The sequence below is a fragment of the Microcebus murinus genome, chromosome 17 (assembly GCF_040939455.1).
Source record: "Microcebus murinus isolate Inina chromosome 17, M.murinus_Inina_mat1.0, whole genome shotgun sequence".
Classification (NCBI taxonomy): Eukaryota; Metazoa; Chordata; class Mammalia; order Primates; family Cheirogaleidae; genus Microcebus; species Microcebus murinus.
Window position 1 is genome coordinate 5,099,052 of NC_134120.1, and position 23,673 is coordinate 5,122,724.

Sequence of the window (23,673 nt, forward strand, 5' to 3'; positions counted from 1 at the left end):
TTTCCAGTGGAATTTCATAAACAGTACTATAGTTCTATAGTGGAGATAAAAACAAATTTCTGTGAGTGAAATAGGTACGTGCTAACTGCACTATATTTAAAAAATAATCTTTTCTGAGTTTTGGTATTTTTTCAGAAATAAATGGCACATTTTTCTTCAAAATGTCTTGTAATAGTAGATATTTGAGGAACACTTTGAAAAGCATAATAGTTTCTGTCATTACATTTGACACATAATAGCCAATAACATCTGCATACCAGTAAATTTTATTTTAGCAGTCATCTCCACCTACCCTCTCTTTCCACTGAGGGGAAAGGGTGTTTGACAAGGAAATTACTAGCTGAGTTTACTGCAGCCTGGGGTGTTCATGTTCTAGCTTGTGTTTGCTCAGTGGCTACAAAGTAAAATGGAAGAAATGACCATAAAGTGTATAATATAAACACGATCCTCAGGAAACAAGATCACGGTCATCACAAAACATCACTCACTTGGGGGCCACCATTCTTATAATAGCTCGCTTTCTATTAGTCAGTCCTATCATTTTTGCAGTAGTTTAATTTAAATAAATAAGGTAGATATTATGAAAATATTTAGCTCCAAATAGAATGCTTTCTTTATTACAGTATGAGCTAGATAAAATTTTTAAAGACTTTTTTTTTTTTGGTATGACATTTAAAGAGAAGTATTTTGTCTGGAACAAAAATATTTGTTGAATAAATGCATAAATAAAACCCATTCATTTCAGAATTAAGTGATAGGCCTGGCTTTATTTACAAATGTGAACTAATAAAGTGAAGTATATCTGATGCTAGGGGGAAGAAAAAGAGGGATGATGGTTAATGAAAGCCTTGGCCCATTAGGCAGTGCAATTATTGCCATTTGGGAAGTGAATAAATTAGCATGAATTAAAAAGAATGAAAGAAAGGAAGCAGAGAGGGTTGCTAGCCCTTAGAAAGGATGACCGTTTCCTGGAAGTTTCTGACTTGAGCACCATTCCACAAACTTGAAACTCTGGAGACAATAACAAGATGATCATGACATAATCAACTACACTTTACAAAAAAACGTAAATTCACAGAATTTAACAAAACATTTTAAAGAAAGTTTAGTAAGTGATAGACTAGAGGTTCAACTCCAAGTTTTTTTTTTTACTTTACTGCAAAAATTAAGATCTTTCTGGAACACAAAAAGTGCATAATTTGTTCCAAAGAAGTGGAAACAACCACAGTTGTGGTTGAAAGACCTAGAAGGGGCTTTTACCTCTATTTATCACACCTTCACTCATCAATTGATTCTACTCTTATCATATATAATAACATATGTATGCACACACACACACATATATATAATTTATTAATTAAAGTTTTTAAGGTACCAAAAGGATCAGTTTTTTTAAAAATTAAAGCACACAAATCTAATATCTTACTCAATATCAAGGTTTATTCATAATTTCAAAGAGACGAGTGATCATGGAGCAGGTCTGGGACTCCCAGCACACCTCCCAGATTCGTGCTCCCCACATGGGGCGTGCCCTGGCCCAGGTCATTGAAGGTCTTTAAGTCATATGTGCAGACACATCACTGACACAGAAAAGACATGTTTAGATAATGAAACTCCTCTATTATATGCTCAGAAGATCAAATAATGTTCCTGACATTTTCTAGACTGCCATGCTCCACCCATCCACAAACTGTAGGCTCTTGGACAAAACTGGTATCTGTAATTAAGAGCATTCTATAAGTAAAGACTCTTATGTTAGCAAATAGTTTTTAGTGCATTGATCAGTTTGGTCATTAGCAAGTTTACAAGGAAATTTAATGAGTCACCTCTCTTTTGGCTTTTCCAGGGGCACTTCCCCACTGCAAAGGGAGGTGGCGGACTGCCATGTGCTGCTGACCTCTCTGGCCCAGTGTCTAAAGCTAAAATAAAAACGTGAAAACCATCAATATCTACAGATTGTGTAAACCATTAATCAACGTTCATGTAGCCAATTAAGCATTAAACGTTTAAGGTTGTTATTACTCTTACTTACTCTGTTTGTCATTCTCTTGTCAGATTGTCCTCTGAATATAAATATTTTGCCAAATGAAGCATAATTCCCTTTCAATATTTTTATGTCTACTAAGAGTTTCAGTATTTTGTATGAATGGCAGAAGAATATGGATTAAATTATTAATAAAATATAATAGTTATTATTAACTTGTCAAAATATCCTCACACTATCTACTTGATAAGTTCTGGAAATTTCCCATAATATGACATCATCCTATATTTAAAAGAATATTCTTCTCTTTCTGCTCTCTAACAATTGAAATAATGGTTTACTTCCAGTCTATGAGCATAGCTACCGTTAAGAAAATATTCCCAAACATGGTGATAACTCTGATAAATCTTCAATCGTGCTTAACGTCATGATGAACAATTAGTCGATATGTAGGTAAACCCCATTTACTGAAGGTGAAATACTCCTGCTATCCCCTTAACTACCTCAGGCTGCAACTTTCATTGTTTTAAATTTTGGTTTTATTGATTTATTCTATGTGAAAAGAATTGTCCCACATAATGAATAAGAAATGCACAAAGATTTTCTCATTTAATTTATTTTTTAATCCAAGAACCACTGGTTCTTTTTCTTATTTTTAAAACGACAATTTATACTCCAATTCATCAACAGGTCACCTATATAAATACACTGTTATATGTTTTGTGCTTGTTGTTGTTGCTGTTTTTCTTACTAAATATCTTCTGCTTTTCATTCTACTACAATTTTTGCTATTTTATATTCATGTATTATATACACAAATATATACAAATATATCATTGTATCATAACATATACATGTTTATGTTACATATATATGTGTGCATGCACATATGTGTGTGTGTATATGGATTCTTATAGAATCCTCACATTTGCTATCATTTACTGGGCTATTTCACTTATTCTTTTTGATTGAATCTCCTATGGTTTCCAATTTGCTAAAAATGAATCTAAAATGGTTCTTAAGTACAGTGTTTGTTCATATACCCATCCACCCACAAAATCTTTTCAAGATAACGTTCTTTATACTTTTCTTCTGTATAATTGTCTTATGTCACAATACTCTTTTTTCTTACCTGTTTTCTAGTCTTTGATAGAACTTTAAGAGAAGTTAGCTTTTGTTTTCAAATTGGTATTTTGCAATGGTGTGATAAGCGATGTTTTTTTGTGATGATTACCATTTCCATGTTATTTATTTTCTATAGTAACATTGAGAAACAAGGACTCAAACTTATACCTATCTTGAGTTTTCATTATATAGAAAACAATATATGAGCATATGGGCAGGTCTATGTAACCCTTTCATCACAAAAACAAATTAATGATTGATGTTGACACTGGAGTATACTTAGTCTCCTTGATTTTGTGCAATGGGTATATTTGTGAAATTTTTAGTGATTTATTGCTAAGGTGACAAAAGGGAAAGCCAGAGATGAGACAGAGAAAATAAAACAAACATTTTATAATTTATCAAATTTGAGTGTGAGCTTAACTTTGTATAATTGTAAAAAGACATGGAATATGGAATGGAAAGACTGGGACAATGATATGATGAAAGTTAGGTAAAGTGTGAACTTGATTGAAAATATATCAGAAATCTTCACTTTATGGAAACATGCTTTGTATGTCTAAATATGAAAGAATTTTTACTAGCCTAATATTGTGAATTATCTGGACCATTAAAATTATAGTGAATTAAACTAAATGAGTTATATTTACACACATGATATATACACATAGAAAATGTTTACTATGTATAATTTTGATAGAAATGTCATGCAATGCATTCTAAGTTTTATTTAATAAGAAAAGATAATTTCATTTCTGCAATGATACTTCATTGTTTTTAATGAGAGATATCAATATGTAGTTGGAAAAATTGACAAAAATAACACCCCTTTTTATTCATTTCAGAATGTAAGACTTGTAAAAGTCTTTTGAATTAGCTCATGGCCTGTAAAATTGCCATGAGCTAATTCAAAAAAAGGTTAATTGTTTAGTAAAGGATAGAAAATATTATAGCTTTTCATTAAACTACCCTGCAATTTTAATTTAAATATTTCATACTTAATTTTAGAAAATGAGTTATTTTTTATAAGCAAAGTTTCAAAAGTTCAGAAACTTTTTATAAAATAATGAGAAATAAAAATATACCTAGTCTTCTGTTGATTCTAAGATTAGCTCATTTTTGCTCACGTATTATGAGGCGAATTAGTCATCCTATTGATGTGTCTGTACTCTAACCTTATGGTAAGCTGAATTTTCTATAAGTTGCATTGATTGAACAGTAAGTGTCATTAATCTAGATGGTTATACATCCTTAATTCCATTGCTGACTCACTAAATGAGCCTAAGCACTAATTCCACTTAACTTCATTGTAATCAGCTATCGTATTGTCTTTTTAAAATGTTCCCTGTGCATACAGCAGAAACTACTTTGGATAATGTAATGGTTAGGAAACAACAGCAGCAACCACAAAACTTTCTGGTTTTATTTCAAATATCTTTAAAGCAACTGGAGCTTTGTATCTTGGCCACGTCTTCTCTCTCCAGCTGATTGCTATAGGCTAATAGACTGTAGCAAAACTTACCCTCAGAATAGGGCACATAATGAGAACAAGGAAATCTCAAATGGCAAAGTCAAATCTGAAATTCAAGCTCATGGATGTGCTAGACTCTTGTGATTAACCAAGCAAGTTTGAGTTACAAGTTATATAAGAGCAAGTTATCACTTACGCTAGATTAATGCATCTACTTTGTCTTTGACTCTTTTTTCACCCTCATCCATCATTCCCCATTATGGGAAAGGAAAAATTAGTGAAGAAATTCAAAGTGGTATTTAAAACAACTCATTATTTTTCTTTAAATGGAGACTTTTCTGAAGGTTTGCAGGGAAGATCACCTAAATTTTTGAGAATAAGACTGTATGTTCTCCATTTGTTAATTAATTAATTATAAAGCTGACTTTAAGGCATCACTAATTGCTTACCAAGGTATTCAGTTACTGTTTTCTGTATTAACTCATTTTTTTAAAATGATAGTTATATTTATTTATTACTCTAGGCAAGACAGTATTCTCAGGGTTTTTTACTATTATTATTGTGATGAGAACTTTTGACATGAGATTTTCTCCTTTAAATTTTTAAGTGCACAATACAATATTGCTATCTATTGGCACAATGTTATGCAGCAGATCTCTAGAACTTATTCATCTTTAATAATGGAAATATTATGTCTATTGAACAGAACTCCCCCTTCCCCCTAGGCCCTGGCAACCACCATTCTAATGTCTGTTTCTAGGAATTTAACTATTTTATATACCTCTTACAGACAGAATCAACAAATCACAAAGACAGAAAGAGAGAAAAAGGGATACAAAAAGCTACAAAACACATAGAAAACAATTAATAAAATAGTCCTAAGTTCTTATCTATTAATTCCTGTATTCCTATAGATGTAAATGGATGAAACTCTCCAATCAAAAGACTTAGAATGGCTGAATGAGTAAAGAAATAAGACTTAACAATATGCTATCTACAAGAGACTACTCACTTTAGAATCAGAGACACACATAGGCTGAAAGTGAAGATATGAAAACAAATATTCCATGCGAGTGACAAACAGAAGAGAGCAAGATTGGTTCTAATTATATTAGGTGCAATGACTTCAAGTCAAAAAAACCGTGACAAGAGAAAAAGGAGGCCATTATATAAAAATAAAAGGGACACTTTGCAGGAAGATACAATTATAAATACGTATGCACCCGACATCAGAACACCTACACATATAAAGCAGACACTGCCATATCTGAAGGAAGGAAATAGGCAGAGGTAAAATAATAGACGGATACTTCAATACCCTGCTTTCAACAATGAATGCAATGTTCAAAAAATCAATAAGAAAAAAGCAGACTTGAACAACACTATAGACTAAATGTGTCTAACAGACATACGCAGGGCATTCCACACAACAGCAGAAGAATACACCTTCTTCTCGAGTGCACTCAGAGCATTCTCCGGGACAGGTCATATATTAGGTCACTAAACAAGTCTCAACACATTTAACAAGATTGAAATCATACCAAGTATGTTTTCCAACCAAAATGAAATGAAACTAGAAATGTGTAGCATAGAGAAAACCAAAGAATTTCACAAATGTGTGGACATTAACATACTCTTCAAAAAGTCAAAAGGGAAATATAGAAAGTATCTTAAACAAAACTGCACATCTACACCATACATTTGTACAAATAAAAATCTATTGGAACATATGAAAAGAAAACAAACCAAAGCTTATGGGAGGCAACAAAAGTAGTAGTAAGAGGGAAATTTATAGCAATAATTGTCTTCCTTGAGAAAACAAACATCTTTAACTCATTATAATTACAAACATGGATTAGGTAATAAATATAAAATGAAAGGAAAATTAGTTATGCAAGTTACACATGTCATGGAATAGCTAAATGACAAAATTCTAGGAACCTAATTCCCCTGGACAAAAATATTTGCAGCAGAAACATGTCTTTGGAGAAAAAGGAAACAGTGCTTGAGTAATATGAAAGAAAGAGAGAGACAGAGAGAGAGAGATAAAGGTAGAGAGAGTATTTCAGTAATATGTAGTCAAGTTGATGAGGAAAATGGAAAATCATATCACATTTGGAACCTATATTCAAATAGTATATCGTATACTATATTAAATAGTATTGTATACTATAGTATAATAATATATTGTATACTATCTTCAATAGTATATTGTATATTATAGTATAATAGTATATTCAAATACTATATATAATATATATTCAAATAGTTGAATATATATTACATATTTGAATATATATTATATATTTTGTTGCTGTTCTTATATATTTGTTGATTAAGGATAATTTTTAAGAATTGTTAGAGAAAGGCATCTAAGCCAAGAAGTAAATTTACTCATGAACTATTTGGGAAGAAAGGATCATGACCACTTAATATTTATAAATCATGGACAGTGGTAGATCATATTTAATAAAATCAGACTGTTGAGAATAGGTGTGAAGAATGTTTCAATATATACTAGTTTATTTGCATCTTTCATAAAATTTGAAGAAAAAAATAAAATAACTTTGAGGAGTAAAATGCATTTATTCAACTTATAATTAAAATCCGTTATACAATTATGGCATCCATGAGAGAGTGAGTACACAAATGGTTGTTGGTCAGACCACATCATAGCAATAGAGCTGTGACCCTAAATCTGTAGCACTTTGTTCAGAAAGCCAAACCACAACTCTGCAGCAATCAGCCTAGAATAATAGGACTCCTAGCTTCTTGCCCTGCTTGGAAGTCAGGACTGACCAGGTAAAGTCAGATGTACCCCCAAACCTAATACAAGATGCCCAGCTTCTAGATAGCTCACTTCCAGCTTCCCCAGGCCAACAATCTCCAGTCAGAGCACACCTGTAGCCCTTTTTCTTTTTTCTTGTTTTTTTGGTCCACTCTGAGGATTTTCCACTAACCTAACTCTTTGAGTCTCTGCCAATCATGACAGTGGCTTTTAGCACCTTGCTATACAGCAAGCTCTGAATAAAATCCTCTGCTTGGTCTCATTTGTGTGGTCTTTGTTTATTTCCATATCTATAATCAATCATTCCATTTAGCAGCTTTGATTCATAAACAAATGCAGTGCTTGGTTTTGGGCATAGAAGGTATGCAAACATGTTAACATAATTGAATGAAATCAATGTCCCTTAGCTTCCATATAGTGATTGAATCACAGGCATTTTAGTGGAGATCATATTTCTGGTTGAGTCATAAACATTTTAATTATCCCTATATTTTATATTATCTTACTGCTTAGTTTTGAAATCCATTTTGAAAATGAGTTTTTTTCTTAGTTATTTAATGGCTTTAAATTAACCTGTTCTTTGCCATATGTAAGTACCAAATATAATAAGCCCTGACATTTAAAATATTTAGAGAATGTGGACAATTATATGTTACGTATTTTTGCCAATAAGATATCCTACTTTCCCTATACTGCATATAATTTAATTCATCTTTGATGACTGAGAAGGCATTTCCAAGTTCTGCATTCTTTCAGGATTCATGGTAAAAATGTTTTGACTGCCATTTCCAATAGTTTCATAAAAGCACAAAATACATAGGAAATGAACAGATATCCCTGAAACAGAAAGGGAATGCATGTTATTGTAAAGACATAGCTAAGTAACATAGCCATCGGAAGTAAATCTCCAAAGAACTCTTAACAAGGCTTTAAGCAGCACTAAAGGCTACTCAAGAGTGATGTATCCAAATCATTTCAGGTTAAAAACTACCTCTGTGAGCTTCTCAGCATATATGTGAAAACCAACAGGGACAGTGCAACCAGTTTAAGCAATGCTAGTGCTGAGATGACAATATCACCCTAGGAGCCATATCATAATTACATAGCTATTTATTATAGCTTCTCAGTGCATAAAAGGACAAGCAAATAGTCAGTAGGAGATGATAAATTGAGTGGGTTTTTTTTAGCATGTTACTATATGGAAAAATATATATTTTACACAATATAACCTAATATAACATAAGTACATATTTTATTTATAGGAAAAAGAATTGAATTATTTTAACAAATGCCAGAGTTTACTTCTCATTTTCATTGAAGCTATAAAATAAAATAACATAGTGGAAAACCTGATATTTAAACAATGTCAAACACAAAAACAAAAAGCAGAGAATAAGTTTTATATCACTGAACCATAAAATTCAGGTGCCTTCCTTCCAAGACAATTGCTAGACTTCAGGTAGTCATTAAATAAAACTGAATTTTGCCCCTTAAAGCTAAGTGTTTCTCCACTGTTGAAAATACTACCCAAACCAGAAGAGAAGCAGCCTTCTCAAATTGAATTGCAGATGGCGTTAACATGGGATTACATTTAGAGACATTTATTTTATAGTACAATATATTATTTTAAACATAACTTCAGCCCTCAATAAGAAAACACCCATATGGTATAATTTTTATTATACCATATGCCATTGTCTAAATAAACCAAAGAGTCAGAAATGACATTTCTCAGGGGATTTGATAATGGGGAAAGGGGAAGCAGGGGGCATAGGTCAAATGTACATGATGGGATTTTATGGTCTAACACAGAGGAATTAAAAGTTACTCTATATGGAAATGTGCTGATTGAAATAATAAAGTTTAATTGTAGAATAAAAATAGCTTAACAGTGCTAGGTGTATAAATGGGAAAAAGTGAAACTATGAAATCTCTCTTCTCCATATAATCCATTAGCAATGGGAAATTTATCATGCAATATTTTCTAAAAGCAGTACAATTGTACAGTGAAGGCACTGCATGTCTACCTAAAACCATTTTCTTTTTCTCTTTCTAGGCACATAGTAAAATGACACATTACAGCTTCCCTGAGTCCTGGACAAAGGGATGCAGGCAAATACGGTATTTTCCACTTCCATGTGGGGGTTACACAAATTCTCTGTGACCATCCACATCTGTTTTCATGCCAGAGAAAGACAAGTTCCCTGTCCAACCTTGACACTTCTGTGTCACTTTGAAAACACTACTTAACAACTCTAGGTGTCAGGTTCTCCATTAAAAATGGGCATGTGACTAACCTCATTCAGTTGAGTAAATTAAAACATCACGATGCATATAAAGTATCTAGTAATGTGCCGGGCTCAAATTGGGCTCGTATTAAATGACAGTGTAATTGTTACTGTCTCTCATTCAGAGGGCATTATGTGGCACCATGACAGTTAATAACAGTAGAAGTGATAATAATAACTTACACTGGTTTTAGTCATGTAACATGTTAAGGCACTTTTACATGTTATTTCATCATTATGCCACTTGTAACCTGTGTAGATTATCCTGCTTCTAACATCAATGGAAACCAGAAAAATGTTATGTGATTTTAACCTCAAGTATAGGGAGATTATCAACCTGTACAGGTAAATCCAGCATTCTGCATAGTATGGAAGAAATTTTATTTGGCTGTTGTGATGTATAATCATAGTTGAAATAAGTATTGCATCAAAAGTCAATAAAATGCAGGTGGAAAATGGTAAAAAGAAACATAATTGCTATAAGAATATTTTAAGGAAAATGTATACAATTTTTATTTGAAAATATATCTTAAACCAAACTTAGCAAACAGAAGTTTTAAGCAATCTTAGCACCCAATTGTGCATATATTGTGTTTGTAATGAAATTTTACAAAATTTCATCAAAACAATAATAATTTTCCTCCAATGTTTTCGGAAGAGTTTTGCACTGCATAGAAAGCTATTTAATTATATTTCAGTTGTCTTCCCAAAGAATAAATTTAATGCTTACTTTAATTGCAAAGTCTAAAATTGGATTAATAGTAGCAATGGCTACAGGTACTGAGTACACTATAGGTAGCAGGGAAAAAGGTAAAGAAAGGCAAATGTCACTACATTCCTATGAATAAGGTATCTTTTCTAATTTCCCAAATGAACACATGGAGATCTGAAGAGTTCAACTATTTTCCCTAAAGTTTTGCAGCAAATATAGCAGAACTGGTATTTGAACCCTGTCTGAAGATAACAGGGTAGAATCAATAATTCTCAAATTTTGTTTCTTGAAAGGTACTAGGAGAATTGCTTAAATGCAGATTCCTAGAACTAAACCAGACCTACTGGATCAGTAGTTCTGAGTGGGGGGCAGGGGCAGGAATTTGTATCTTTAAAATGCAATTCAGGTAATAATCCTGGTACAGATGGTTGGGGATCTACAATTTGATAAACACTGTACTGTTTGATTGAAACATTAAGGAAATTATTTTTTTAAATATAATTTTTCATTTATTTTTTAAAAAAATATAATTCTAATTTTTAAAAGTTTTTATGTTAAATCTTTGATGAGTGAGATGTGCAATGTTTGGGGGATGGTCATGCTTGAAGCTCTGACTCAAGGGGGGAGGAGGGGCATGAGCAATATATGTAACCTTAACATTTGTACCCCCATACTATGTTGAAATAAAAAATAAATAAATAAATAAATAAAATAAACAGCCTTGAACTGTAATGATAACCTGAAATAAAAAAATATTTTTATGTTAAATCTTTATCAATGGAAGAATTCCAATTCTGTCTCCACAATTGTATTAATATTTCTGTTATTATTTTAGTAAGAAAATATTGGACTCAGGTTGAAGTGTCTCTCCTCAGCATTAGCCAAGATTAATGCATGCCCCAGGATCTAGCTCTTTTTTCTGAGTTCTCCCTCTAAGGTTTTGTGGATGAGCAGGGCTGGAGTGACCTACTTCAGAGAAACTTAATGAAACTTGAAAGAGTACTGATGCCCTTGTGCATTTTTTTTGAAAGTTGATTGCACTTTTCTTCATTTATCTTCCAGGACCATTTTTTATCTTCTAGTATTCAAGGCTACTTATGTCTAATTTTCCATGCTGGCTTCAGAATATATTTGTGTTGCATGTGTATCCACTGGTATATTTAATACATTAGCATTAATGAGTAAAAAAAAAAAAAACAACACTGGGTATTTACCCAAAAAGTTTACCCCCAAATTGGGTGTTTACCCAAGAGTTTGTGAGAGTGGGTAGGGGTTTATAAGAATAGGAGTAAGAGTGCCTTAGGGGTATACTTATTAATATAATTATTAATTATTGTAGGAGTGCTTTAGGGGTATACTTATTAATTGATCAGATTAGCAGTGTTTAATATTCATTTTAGGTGATTTGCTTATCCTAAATCAATATTATTCCAGTTAATGTATTTAATTTGATGGGCTCCTGCCCTAGGAATTACTTGATTAATCTCTATTTGAATTTGTAAAATTTTATTTGTGTGTTAAATATCTAGCTATTAATGTCATTGGTGTAAGTGTTTTATATTAAAAAAATGAGAGAGAATTAATTTTTTAATGAATAAATTATAGTATACTCTTGTTTTAAAATAGTCTTCAACGTATTTTTTGTCCTCAAAAGAAATTGGTGAAATTAATAGGGATAACTAGTACTCTTTTGTAATTAAAGAAACTGATAATTCAGAGGACTTAACACGATTTGCCCAAGATCACATGAGCAAAAAGGTGGAACCCGGAAGACAATTAGTCTGCAGACTCCTTGTTTAGTGGAGAATTACTAGTTCCATCTAACTGGCCTATGGCAAAGCCTATTTCCAGAACATTTGTCTATGTGTACTCATGTCTACCTACATGGTACATTTTGGAGGGTAGTACCACATCGGCCTAGCTAAATCACTTCCCCAAAGGGTTTCTCTGAAATTCACGCACACCATCTCACTGTTTTGTCCTGTCTGACACTGAAATTTCCCTGCATGAAGAAAGTCTATCTCTTGGGCACAACGCCAGGGGCCCTGCTGAGTGGGGAACGTTTGCAAGCTGAGTGGAGCTTAGGGAAGCCCTGTCTGTGCTGGGGGAGGGCTGGCTGCAGTGCTGGAGCAACTGTGCGTGGGCAGCCCGTGAGCAGCCCGAGGGCACTGAGACCCTCCAGGGATGTGGGCGAGCACAGAACAGAAGCTGAGGGGGCCGAGGCACCCTTAGCTACTGCACATCACTGCTGAGGGCCAGCCTCGACCTCTCTAGTGCAAACCACTGCAGCTTTAGTGTATCTTCACAACAGTATCTGGGTGTGCCGTTGTCTTTAAACCGATTGTGATTAATTGAAGAAATAATGTTAACATGCATAGCATTCTCCAAATTTAAATTCCATCCATGTGTAGATTAACATTACGTTTCTGTTACCCTAATGCTGAAACTTAAATGTCAACTTGAGGGAAATAGGAAAAGCAAATATTCAAATGACAAAAATGATTTTAAAAACTGTAAAAGATGGTTGCTGGGTATTCAATGAGATGTGTACTTTTTTTTTTTCCTGAGCCAAGGAAATGAGATGCACTAATTTCCTAGAGGTCCCTGGTCAGGGGCCTTTGCAGGACTTATAGTAAGGTCTCCTGAATAAAATGCTCTGTCCACTTTCTTTCCACCGTGCTGCTTCTCACATCTTTGTCAAGCTGAGTTATATTTTCAATAAAATCACCAAAGCATTAAAATTCTAGAGCCATCTGTCACTCCCCATGCTTATTTTTGTCAGCATCAAAGCTATACTTGAAAACATTCAAAAGTATATCTACATTCTCTTTGCCAGATCTGGAAAATTCAAGGACTCGAAAGCCAGACTGCTGAGATTTGCATCACGGTTCATCCATTTATAACTTGTGTGACCTTGGGCTAGCGACCTAGCATCCCTGCGTCTCAGATTCCCCATCTATGAGAAGTGGAACGTAATAATAATGGCCACATTGATTGTTGTGAGGAATCAATAATTGTACAGGTCAGATTAGGATTCACCGAATAGTAACTGCCATAGATGTGCTCCTTATAAATGTGAGATTGTATTTGGCTCAAAAAAATTGTGCGTGGAGGGTTATGGGAACTCATGCTCCCAATTGGAGTCAAACTGCTCTCACTGTTGTGCAGAATACAGTTATTTAGGAGACATTGGTACCACTGCAAATGCAAGTACTAAGTTGCTATTGACTGAACTATGGGATCTGTTTACATGCATAATGTAGATATATTCCTTTAAATAATTTACCAGCCACTTTATTGTCTTGAAAGGAATGTAAAAAATGTGTGAAATACTGCACAAGCCATATATCCCTTCTATTTGGAAGTTTAAGACTATCTATTTAAGAAATGTTTACTTTCTTTTTTCTCTCGTGAGCGTATGCCTCCAGCTAGTGACCGTTACGTTATTTTAAATGTTGTTTCCTTTAGGGAACACAGAGCAGGTTATCTCTGCATAAATCAGAGGTGGAGAATAAGCAATGTGTGAAATTATTTGCTGACCACCTAGAAGAAGATCTCTCTGGAAGCCAGCTAGCCATTATCTTGGCATTAGGTCAAAATGATTTGAAGTTTGCATCTCATTAAAGGATGTGGGCACAAAACAAAATTGTAGAGTTGACCCAAACAAGACAAAACAACAGCAACAAAACATGCAATGGTTTGAAATAGTAAAATCCAAATTTCTTATCATGATCTAAAAATACCTGTAGGATCTTCCCCTGCTTTTTATTCTAAACTGATTGCTAATCCACTTCTACTTAGTCCATTCCACACCCACTGACTTACTTGTTATTTTTTTTTTTTAACATGTCACTTTTATTCCAACCTTAGCATTTTTGCACTTGCTTATCTGTCTGGAAAATTTTTTTCCTGTATCTTCACAAGTGTTTATCCTTTTCCTTATGTTATTTAGGTCTTCACTGAGATTCAGAATGAACCAGTTTAGCTCTACAACTGTGCTTCTCTCACTGTGATGTGAGTTACGTGATCCAACACGATGCCATCTGAGATGCCATTGGGGCAGATCCAGCTTTTTGTGAGGTCACAGACTGCAGTGCCAGCAGAAGCATCCTGAGTCAGGAAGGAAAATCCATAGCCGGAGTGTGAGTCTATTCCAGTGAGGAATATTGTTGCCCATTGCAATCTCCCTGTCACCAGGTACCAGGCTTCTCTGCAGGGGTATTGGCTCTATATCAGGTGCTCAGGACTCATTGTTGGTCTCAGGTGATGGGGAATCAGGCACTCAGCAGGCCGGTCTTGATAAGAATAATTCCACAAATGCTCTCATTCCATCCAAGGCTGCTGTGTTTATGGGCCCATTGGACAAGCTCTGGGAAGATTGACTAAGGCACCGAATAAGAGCCCCAGAGAGTGTTCTATTGTCCTTCTGATTTTTAAGAGTCTCTCCTCCTGTGGTGGTCCCTTTGCTGAGAATTCACAAGTGACAGAAATATCTTCACACTCCTGTGCCCATTCTGAAAGGCCCACCCACATATTTCTTCCCAAACTTCCTTTTCACCAATCTTCCAATCTTGTTCCTTCCAAGCCCCTGGCCTCCCAGCCAAACCACAAGCAACAGCTTGTGAATTAGTACAAATCAGCGCTTCTGTCCGCCTTTCACTCCAGAAATAGTGGACCGTCAAATGCGCCGCTCGAAGTTCATCCCCCTGGGAGGATTTTCCGGCATCCCAAAGCCTTTGTGTTCACCCCTGAGTGGTTCGGTAAGTGCTGCAGCTGCTCGTGTTCAGGCAGGGCCATATATTGTGGAAAAAACAGTCTGTCAACCAGGCACCAGTTTGTTGTGTCCCAGCTAGTTGGCTATCAGGACATTCCGGGCAGCCACAGGGTTGGATTGAGAGAGAAGAGACAAAGCCACAGTGGTTGGTGCTGAAAGAGTGGGAACTATACCTATTCTTGCAACTTACTTGTGATTCCAAAAGCGGCCTGAGTCCAGAGTCATAGACCCCGTTTCTGTTCGATGACAGATTTCTGCCCTGCACACCTGAATGTATGGGTAGGTGGGTCCAACAACAGCCAATCAATCATGGAAGCTCGGATCATGTGGTCACCTGTTGTCCCTTGGTTAAGTGTCCTATTTGTACAAGGCCCAGGAGCCAGTCGACAGTTTTATCTCAAAAAGAAAAATCTTTATCTGCAGAAGAGAGTATAGATTTGTTCCAAAATCTTAGAGGTCTATGCGATGATTCTAGCACTGGTGCTAGCCAGAGGCTCCATACGACATCCCCGTTCTGCACGGACACATCGAGTGCTGTGGGTCCTGTTGTCCTGGCAGAGCAGCTGGCACTGCCACCTGAGCTCACTGCAGAGCCTTCCCTTGCTCCACCCAAAGCAGCAGCCACGTGTTTACTCTACAGAGGGTTGAAATGGCACACTCAGTATGGCACAGATTGGCTATAAAATAATATCTTAATTTTTAAATGTGGCACCTTGTAGAGATTCTAGTAAAATAATTATTTTTAAAGCTTACAGAATTTGGAAGCATGCATTTCTAGAAAACAAGCAACACTGTTGAAATAGTTACGTTAAAAATCCCAAAAGGCCCTTCCAAAGCCAAAATTATATAATTCCATAAATAATTTTGGGGTCCAAGATATTATTTTCAAAATACTCTATTATTGACAGAGCATACATACCATTTTATGTAGATTCTTTATTCTCATAAACAATAAATAATGTTTATTTTAAACAGCATATTAAAGGTCAGTTAGATTAAAGAAGGCATGCTTTTCTCCTGGAAGGAATTTTCTAAATGAGTAGTACAAAATTGCTTTTAAATTTGTTTTAAAACAGACAAATAACTAGAAAAGGTAATTATATTAAACATATATTATATTAAACTTGGAGATATTTTTCCTAATTTTAAATGTCTATAGATTTCCCAGTATAAACCTATATGTGTTCGAAGTTACATACTTATAAACTAATATTTTAAAGTTTTAATTTTTGTGTAGAATGTGTAGGTAAAGCTATGATTTTATGATGTATATACTAGGTTTATAATATAAATTTATTAAAAATAACTGCTCATTACATGATGAAATAATCACTTAGAATGAACTGATTGTTTTAATAAAACATATGAATATATGCAACCATTGGAAATGATTCTTTGAAATTATGCTATTTCATTGAATTTTCATGTCAAGTTCACCAAGACAGTTGCTTAAGTATCTCAAGAATGGAAAAAAAAGCACCACATATACTCACCGGCAAATTGGTATTAACAGATCAACACCTAAGTGGACATATAGGAATAACATTTATCGAGTGTCAGGCAGGTGGGAGGGGGGAGGAGGAGAGGGGTATATACAAACACAACGAGTGAGATGTGCAAAGTTTGGGGGATGGACAGGCTTATAGCTCTGACTCGAGGGGGGCATGGGCAATATACCCAACCTTAACACTTGTACCCCCATAATACGCTAAAATAATAATAAAAAATAGATATGAGGCTCAACTTTCAATGATTCCAGAGCTTAAGTCAAAGGATTTTAAGACCTACAAGAGGACATCAAGCTTTTTAGAACCTCTGCAAACAGGTCCCAAACTGGCTGAACTTATCTGTAGACTTTTGTCCAAACAAGGCACTGTTTTCTCCATAGAATATGTGTCACATACATCAGTTGAATGAATAGACATCTGATACATTGTAACAAGCAAAACAGTGCTCATGTTGCCTCCTGAGGTACCTTGTTTCCCTCGGCGCTCTCTGTCCTATTTCTCACTCACCGTCAAGCTCATCACACGCCTGAACGGAGGGAATGTTTAACTCAGCTCCCAGGCCTCGTGCACCATCTCTCCCTTGTCTTGTCACCCACAGGACTCATTTTTATGCAGCTCAACTTTATCTTATCTCTCCAGTAATACATAACCACTCCACATGCACAGTTAGCCAAACACGCCGTTGATGGCACATAAACTATCTCTTGCTTGTTGATGGATGTTTGTGGACGTAGAAAAGTATTTGATTCTCTAACATTTACCCCAGGATGAGCCAGCGCGAAGACTCAGGCTTACAAAATAGAATGAGAATTCCATGCCAGAAGCAGCCAAAGTTTGATTTTAGGAAATTGATAAAATAACTTGCCAAATGCTCATTTATAAGATTATTCATTTTTCAAACCAAATTACTTTGGGCCATGCAGAATCTTACAACCTAAAAGGAAGCACGCAACATAGATATATAGACAGTAACAATTCAAACAAATACACAAAAGCATGCTTTCTTTTTGCCAGTTTTAACTCTTTAACATCTTTAAAAGTCATTTAATGTAATTATAACATTCCATGAAAACTTTGTCAAAAATATACCTCAACACAAGCAGTGCTCACTTTACATGGTTTGGTGTTAACTGATCTTCCGTATATTACAGTGGTGGCCTCACTTTGCACGGCTGAGGGGTTGGGTAGAGCATGAGAGGAACACCTGCTCCTCACCACTCCTGTGACACTCTGCCCCAGTGATGTCCAGGCTCCGTTTACTCAATCACACCTTGGACTGTTCTAATTGGACACAAAAGAGCCTCACAAGGGAGGATTAGTGGATGAGGTCACGCTTCCCACTATTTCAGTTAATCTTAGGGCCACGTATTGCAGCCCTAATCTCATTCCTCTTCCGTTCTTTCTGCAAGACGCTCAACCCCAGCCAGTAGGTTGCTGATTTATGCTGTTTGCACTGAAACGGTCGCTTAGGGTTTCTGCACCTGTTTCTTAAGTCTTTGGCCACAGTTGGAGCAGTTGCAGGTATACAGTTATTTCTGGATGCGGAGAGCCCTGGCAAGTGCTTGCAGGATCTGCTGAGTCGCAGCCCCATCATGAAGGAGCAAACCTCTTTCCCCTTGACAACTCATCACCCTAAGGCCATAGGTGTGACCTGAGTGATAAATATCAGTGCTACAGAGACAGGTAACATGAAAGTCTGGACCATCCTTTTGTGTAACTTCCTTTAGCCCTTTAGTCTGCTGAACCCTTGCATAATTGATTTTCGTGGCGCCTGCCTGCCTATCAAGTCATATTGATGGATGTAGCAGCAACCATCTGATGGTGATGAACAGCTCTGCTTACCTTGTCACTTGGCTCACCATGGCCAGGTATCCAGTCTCTTAGTCTCTATCAGAGGCTAGATGCACGGCAGAAGCCGGGTTGGGAATGTAACCTGCCGCAGATGACAGAGTCTTGCTCCGTATCTCTAGCGTCTGCACTTTGGCTTAACTATTCAGGCTTGCTAGAGAAACCACACGGCTTCCTGACTACCACAAAATACCAGGAGCACCACTGGATCTGCTGGATCCAAACGCCCACACTGCAGTGTCATAGCCCACTCAGGCTCCTCCAACAAGCTACCATAGATTGGGTGGCTTGTAAAGACAGAAATTTAACTTTCACAGTTCTGGAGAACAGGAAATGCTAGATCAAAGTGCCAGCAGATTAGGTGTCTGGTGGGCAACCACAACATGGTGCCTTCCTGCTGTGTCCTTACATGGTAGAAGGGGTAAAGGTCTCTACTGTAATTTTTTCACAAGGGCACTAATCCCATTCGTGAGGTTTCCACCCTCATGACCTCATTGACCCCCCAAAGCCCCACCTCATAATACTGTTACAGGTGTTGGGGTTTAACATTTGAATTTGGGGAGAACATGAGCATTCAGTCTGTAGCAGGCAGGTACTCACGCACTGCAATCTGAGCCTGCACAGGTCTTCTCTTACTCTGAGCATCACTCAAAGTCAGCAGCCTTCCAAGTCACCCACAAAATGGGTCATATGAGGTATATGCTGTCTCAAAATCCAAAGAGGCCTGACAGGTGCTGTTCTTCCTTCAGGGTGGTAGGTGGTACAAGATATAATAACTTGTCCTTTAATTTTGGTAAGACCCAGCATTCTCCAGACCACTGGATTCCTAAAAACTTCACTGATGTGGCAGGTGGGCTCTAAATATTCATTGGGTTTCTTTTCCACTCTGTTGTGTTGGTATAGCTTGCTAGGGCATCCACAGGACATGACATGTCAAGCTTCTTTGGCCAAATAAATGGATGGAGGTGAGACCCTCATCTATGGCCAGGTGAGGAGATTGACAAATATTTTCCCCAAAAGTAAATGTGAATTTAAACAAATTGACAACTATTGTCTCTGTGCTCTGGAAATTGAGTAAAGGCAAACAACACTCTGAGCCTCATGCTTTACATACTGTGAACTCCGGGAAAGAGTAGTGGGAGCTTTTGGTACTAAGGCCTGGGGTGCTTCCACACCTGCTCCTGGCTTGGCAGTGCCAAGTTTCTGCCAGGGCAAACAGTGAGTGGAGCCACTTCTCTGCCAGGGTTAACAGGGACTCATCTTGGAACCAGAGGACTAATGCCAAGCCCAACAGTTCTGTCCATGGCAGTGACTACTTGAAAGCAGGCAAGAGAAGGAGGGCCAAAAACTGGGCTCGTTATTCTGAGGTTGCCATCTCAGTTGGCGCAAGTGAAGTCCTGGCTGAGGCTAAGCACATGAACAGCCAAGACCAGAGATGGATGAAGACATTCATGCATCCCTGGCCCCAAGGTTTTGAAGTGTAACATGTGAGGAGACCTGGAAGGGCCTGGTGCAAAGTAAGATAATACCATTCTAATACAAACAAGAAAACAATAAAAACATGGATCCTTGCAGAGATGACTTATTTTAGGGCTATGGAAGGGAATACAGAAGATGAGAACGTAGTATCATAGAGTGCTAGAAAAAGGGAGGTGCTCAAAAAATATAACAGTGGGGGTATGTCAAGAGAGACAAGTATTCCACAGAAGGACCTCCCAATGGACAAAGCTAGGACAACTTAAGCGACACCATAAAAAATGCATTCTTGAATTGCAGCGCTAAATAGGAAATACATATTCATGAGTCTATAATGATAAATAAATGATAATTAAGTAAATAAATGGGGGAGAAGGGACAAATTGCCCATGCAGGAGAATGACAAATAATTCGTGTGGCTATTTTGCCCTCAAGGAAGTGAAACTGAAATCCCTATTCCATAAATGTCAGTTGCATACAGAGATGTTCTTCCAAAGAACGCAATGTGGAAAGGTGGAAGAGTAACTTTACAGTGGATAAATCCACCAGGCACTACCTCAGCCAGGAGATCAACCCTCGATATGCTGTTGACGGCGATGAGAATGACACCTTTTCACTGTGGTGTTCCTCCCACAAACCTGTAACTCCATGTTTAACCACAAGAAAAATACCAGGCAACCTTAAATTGAAAGACGGACTATACAGTAACTGAGCAATACTCCTCAAAACTGTCAGTGTCATCTAAAACAAGGAGAATCTGAGAAACTCTCCCAGTCTACAGGAGCCAGAGAAGACTTAATAATTAAATGTGAAGTCATATCCTGCATGAGATCCTGAAGAAATATGAACAGGGTGAGCACTTGAGTTAATAATGTTGTATCAATATTGGTTTATTAATTGTGAACAAGGTAGCCTCCGAATGTCAGAGGTTAATCACACAAGAAACTGGGTATTAAGTGCATAGGAATGCCATTTACTACCTTTGTGACATTTCTTTAAATCTAAAGCTATCCTATTAAAAAACATTTACAGGAAATATAAACTTCATTGCTTTAGCCCAGTCTTGCTACTAAACAAATAAATAAATAAAACAAAAATACAACAATCAAGAGAAAAATATCAGACTTTTTCTCTCCCTTCCTCTTATTTTCTTGCTTCCTTACTTCCCTGCTGCCCTTCCTCTACCTTCCATTCTTCCATTTACTTTTCCTTCTAGCCTGTCTTTCTGCCAACATTCCTAGAGGTGACTATATACCCACTATAGAATCAAGAATTTAAAAAAATATGAATGAAGGTCTCAAAACTGAATTTCTAGTTCCAAAGGTAAGAAAAATCATATTCTGTAAATGAGTCTTCATTCACATGGAGCCATAGAGTAATAAAATATGAATAATATGAAATCCAGCTTTAGTGTTAATTTTTATTTCTCTGAACCCCCTGGGCGGGTGGTGGGTGTCCTTGGCTCTCTCGGGCGTCTTCTGCCTCTGGCTTCCTGTTTGCTGAGTAAAGACATGGCAGAGGCTGAAAGGCAGAAAATAGGCTGAGTAACAATGTAGCAGCTCAAATTAACCACACTCTGTCATTTCAAACAGTGAATGTGGCCTGAATTAAGCTGGCACATTATAGTCAAGTGCCTGCTTTTAATTTAAGGCCTAGAGGCATCAGCTAATTGAAGGTGGGTGTGATAAAGTGACAAAGTTTGATTGCAAAATGGCAAATATACCCATGACATATATAGTCTCTGCCCCCGAGGACTCAGCATTTCATGGGTGAAAGAAATTAACCAATGACCACAATACAATAGGATTATGGACACATTCCTAAGGGCTGTACAACACAGAAGTGAATCATCTCCTGATGGGCTTTTCCCTGAGTTAAAACATGATTCTTAATCTTAATAGCATGGAAATACTATAAACTGCTTGTAGAAATAGCAAAAGACAACATACAGGTAATCAGGAAGTCGTCATTTCTAGTTCCAGAAGGGATGATTGGACAGCCTACTATTTGCCAAGCATTGTGCACCCAGAGTTTGCATCCATGGTTGCTCATTGTACTAATTCCACAATCTTGTTATTATTAAATACATTTGCTACACATGGAGAGAACTGAGGCTGTGAGAAGTGCCAGAAGTTAAATAACTTCCCCAGGTTTATGTGGAAGAATAAAAGGAATTGGAGCCCATGTGTCACCCTGATGTTGAGCCCCTTGTCATTAAACCACCATGCTTGGCAACCACTAAAGCTATTTAGCGGAGTCCAAGTGACACGCCCTACATTCATGAACAAGATGCCTGCTTAGCTACATGAATCAGAGTCCAATTAGGACACTGGAACTGTGCCAGTGTCTGAGATCTGCCAAGGTAAAAAGGTGACATTAAAAGATCATAATGTGTAATGCAGAAAGAAGCTACTTAGAAGTTTGGAAGCATAAAGGGTAGAGGTTGGGATTATTAGAGTTTAGAAGTTTGGATTACCACCCATAGTTTGAGGAAGGGCAGATACTGGCCCACAGCTGATGGGCGCCTCGTTGAATAAGACATAGATGAAGTGGTGTATGATGAAGATTCACCTTGTCAGAATTAAAATTCTACACTCGAAGCAATTTGGGAATATTCTCATCCTTAGTGGGGATGTTAATTTGGCAGAGTGACTTGGCATATACCTGGGCCATCATGGGCAGTGGCAAAGACGTACTGGTTTTGGGAGGTGGAGATGGGGGCATATTATCTGAAATAGTCAAACTGAAGCCAAAGATGATCACTATGGTAGAGATTGACCAAGTGGTGATTGATGGATGTAAGAAATATATGTGGAAAATGTGCGGTGATGCCTTAGACAGTCTTAAAGGAGACTGCTATCAGGTTCTAACAGAAGACTGTATTCCAGTACTGAAGAGGTACACCAAAGAAGGGAGAAAGTCTGATTATGTGATTAATGATCCGACAGCTGTTCCAATCTCCACATCTCCAGAAGAAGATTCCACAAAGGAGTTTCTCAGACTGATTCTTGACCTCTAATGAAAGTGTTGAAACAGGATGGGAAATATTTCACACAGAGGAACTGTGTCAATCTGACAGAAGCCCTTTCGGTCTATGAAGAACAGCTTGGGCACCTGTATTGTCCTGTGGAATTTGAGATCATTTGTGTCCCTTCATACTTGGAATTGTGGGTATTTTACACTGTGTGGAAGAAAGCTAAGCCTTGAAGATGAATATCCCCAATCACGTGTGCTGCAGATAACCTTCCTGACCTCCATATGCTGTACATGACATCAAAATGAGTCAGGCAATTGATTGTAAATCTCTTAAAGTTTTCTTTAATTATTATTTTTAATTTAAAAGAAAGAAAATGGGAAATGCATATTTTGATGAGCTAGCTAGGGTGTTATTTTTGTTGAAAGTCAGCTGAAGGACAGTTAGACAGCACAGTGAAGACTGCTAAATGCACTGACCCGCTAGAATGTGATTTTTGTTTTTATTTCTGTATGGGCTTTTTTGTTTGTTTGTTTTGGTAGACCTTCAATTTGGATGTTTGGAGGAATGAACATCATTGTTTTGTTCGGGAGGGAAGTTCTTGATGGTGTTTCTTTCCCTTCAAAATTGACTTAGATATTAAAATTTGGTGCTTACAAGAGTTAAAGAAAAAAAGAAATTTGAGGGCCGGGCGCTGTGGCTCACGCCTGTAATCCTAGCTCTTG

General features: G+C 36.7%; 1 pseudogene; it reads left to right on the plus strand.

Annotated features, from left to right (window-relative positions):
- The first annotated feature begins 20,477 nt into the window (after positions 1–20,477).
- Positions 20,478–23,194, plus strand: LOC142861598 (spermine synthase pseudogene; annotated as a pseudogene).
- Positions 23,195–23,673: the final 479 nt, after the last annotated feature.